The following is a 3,963-nucleotide window of genomic DNA, read 5'->3' on the forward strand; positions in this document are numbered from 1 at the left end:
CTTTTATTGATTTAAAATTAAAATTAATTGACGACTCTTTCACCAAATAAACAATCTTCTGAATTAATTATTCAATTTAAAATATGAATTTCTTATAAGTCAAATTATGATTTGATTATTTTAAATTTAAATATTATTTAAAATGGATCATAAAAATTAATTATTGTTATAATTAATTAAAATATATATTTTTTTTTATAAATCTTTAAATAATATTTTATTAAAAGATTTTCGACACGCAAACCGAGGTTCAAATTTCTCGAATCTCGAACTTTTTTTTTTCGAGACAAAGATTTTTTGTGGGGGGATAAAGTAGGCTTTGATGATAATGTAAATAGATGTATTTTTGTCTTCTTTTTTACATATCTTAATTTATTATACTCTTTAATTTATTTTCTATATCTAAACACATCTAATAGTTTAAATATTTAGTTACAATAATATTGGGGATTAATATTATGAAGTGTAAATGTTTAATTCAAATTTCCACACATTATTTCTAAAAACAATTTAAACAAATAAATTAGTTTTACTATTTATAATAGTGCATAATAACAAGATCTCCATAAAATTTGCATCTTATTCCTGTAACAATAACTAATGCACCTCCCAAAAGAATGTTCATCTACAAGGCTCGTTTAAAAAAACCAATAAATAATATTAAGCTCATCAAACTAATTTTGGAAAACAAATTACAAAACAAAATTAATTTCATGAACCAATATTTAAAAATATTATTCCACTACTTGCTCAAGAGCAAAATAGTTTAATACAAATACTTTTATTTTTTATTAAGTAATTAAAAAATTAATATATATATATATATATATATATATATAATAGATGATGAAATATGTTTGTGGATGGAGTGGACAATAGAATATTTAATTTGAGGTTAAAATAGTTTTAAAATTTTTTTATGGTGGAAATATATAAATATATATATATATAGGAAGAGTAACTATTAACAAAATCTTCTAACAAATAAAAATATAAACTTAAATATTAATATATTTTTAAAATTAATTTTGTATTTTATAATTTTAATAATTTTACTAGATAATTCAACTTTTTCCTATTTTTAATTCAAACAAAAATTAACATTTAAGAGAAATAAAATTCTAATATTAAATAGAAAGAATTAAAAATCTGATCAGCTTGGTGACCTGCCATCAATCAATAATTATATATAGACAAAAGAATAATATTTTTGACATCCATGAATGAACGGATTTATTTTCAGTGAAATTTCAATTTCTCCCATGCCATGGGTCCATCACACGGGTTAATTTGTTATGAATTACAAATTAACATGTACATATGTAAAACGTCAATTAATATTGGTTACTAAGTATTTTGTACTTATAAATCTTTTATTTTGTAAAACTAATTAAGCTGGAAAGTCGACAATATCGCGGACCATGATGATCTAATTGGAAAGGCATTAATTAATTAAATAATTGCAAAAATAAAACCTTACATTAATTACACAAAATATCCTAATTAACATCAATATTGAGAAATGGAGTTTGGCTGTATTAATAATGTATTTAAATATATTTGGTATATAGTAAAGTAAGATGTGTCTAACTATATATATATATATATGACTATGATACAAACAAAACAAATATATATTGCACAAAAACATCTCTTCTTCTTCGTGGACAATCCAACCATTTTAATTTGTATTAAATCTTGGCCGGCTTTCTTCATAAAATGATCCGATACTGTTGGAATTTCAATCCTTATTCATTATTTATAGGCAGGCTGGGTGGTCTTTTTTTTATTTTTTTATTTTTTTTTTTGAGGATATAATGTAAAATATTTTTATTTTTTTATTTAGAATGTACGTTTTAGTATTATAATTTAAGTATTTTGATTGTTATAAAATATTAATAATTAAACATTACTAATTTTTAATAATTTAAGAGTTATATAAATATTTAGATGATCAGAACTAACCATGGTCATGTCATGACTTTGATTAATTTAATTAGTTCAATTTTTTTATATTTATCTCAACCAATTTTGAATTAGTTTCATTGATAGGTACGTACGTGCATGTGAGATACTTTGTAAATTAACTTAAATGGCTTCATTTAAGATTTTATTATATGACATCTTAGACCAAGGCCATTAAATTTTATAAATGTTTATTTATTACCTCACTCATCAATGAAACTAGCTAATTTTAAATTTTTTTTTTTTATTAATAATAAGATTAATCAGGAATATAAACTAGAACTTGGGGCAATATATTAATTCAAAGGAAGGAGATAAATGAATGGATTTAATGTAAAACCTCTTAAAAAAAACGTTGGAAAAAAATGTTAAGATTTTTTAATTTGTAATGTTTGAAACATAAACTGATCAAATTATTTTTAAAAAAAATAACCAAGATTGTTTTTCCAATACCCACGTGAAACAACCTCTTGTTTTTTTTAGTTTGACGGATTTATTAAAATAAAAATAATTGTTTTTGGCAAGTTGCATTTAGTTATTGTATATTCTATAATGTCAAGTTGTACATAGTTTTCTAAAGAAGACGAGACAATAAGAAAGATCAGGATGATAAGTATATGACATGCAGATGAAATAATTCAAATTTCTATGTCACTTTGTAATTTGTGATTTCTGTTCACGAGAAGACATTTCAACTCTAACTTGAAATGGTTGAATAATAAAAGTTTAATAAATTAGATAGACATAGTATAAAGCTTGTTGATCATGATTTAATTGATTATTTCAAAAAAAAAAATTAACTATCACATAATTACTTATCTTTTCAATGATCAAATAATTCGGTTCATCAAGCCAAAATAAAAAAAAAATGGATCGAAGAAAAACAAATTGAAAATCTTCATTATAAAGCAAATTGATCTTTTAGTGTAAGATTATATATATTATTTAAAATTAAAGATAATTAGTAAAATAATAAAATATACTTAATGATAAACTTAAATTAGGTTGTGAATTTTTCTTTATTATGTTTGAAACTATAGTCTTATAGATGATATGGTAAGAGTTTTTTAAATACTTGTTAATTATAAGTCTCATTTTGATTTTTCAACTCAATTAGGAAACTGAAAATAATATTTAAGAAATTCAATAAATTAATTTATCGTGTATTAATATTTAAAATAAAACATGTTAGTTTCTTCACGTGAATTTCAAGTTGGTAATCTCGTTAATTCATTGCGGTACAATTATTTACATAAAAAGTTGGTAATGTTATTTTCATTTTTTTAAGTCTATTCAAGCTTCTCCCAAAATTAGCTACTAGTATCCACTTTAATGTAAATTATATTTATGGTGTCCTTTTCTTCTTGTCTATTTATTTTTCATTCCAAATTATTATTATTATTATTATTATTATTATTATTTTAAGGTAGGTGATGGATTAGTTTTTATGATCAATAATTCAAAAAATAATGCTTCAACAAAAAATAATTTTTGCTTGATGATAGACATGCAAACAAACCATATAAAGACGAATTATTTCTGATCACAACTTAATATCTATTTTGAGAAAGTTTTTAATATGTGACAAATTCATATGTAATTTGACTCATTCCAAACTAGACAAAATGTAATTTTTTGGTTCAATTAATAAATTTGGATAACATTGTTTATTAATTAATTATATATATATAATATATATATATATATATATATATAATATATATATATATATATATATATTTGAAATTAGTATAACCACAAACCCATGTCCCGCAGTTTAATTTAGAGTTTTTAAACAAAATATTAAGGGGTTAGCATACTTTTCTAAAATATTTTACAAGAAAGTACTTTTAATATTTTGTTTTTGTTTGTTAATTTAAATTATTAAATATATATGATTTGAAGAAGGCTACTTCACATGGTTTTTTATTTTTATTTTTTTCCTAAAAAAATAGCAGTTTAAGTGTAAGGTCAAGTCAATATCCCTGTTTTTTTTAC

This window comes from Impatiens glandulifera, chromosome 6 (assembly GCF_907164915.1).
Source record: "Impatiens glandulifera chromosome 6, dImpGla2.1, whole genome shotgun sequence".
NCBI lineage: Eukaryota > Viridiplantae > Streptophyta > Magnoliopsida > Ericales > Balsaminaceae > Impatiens > Impatiens glandulifera.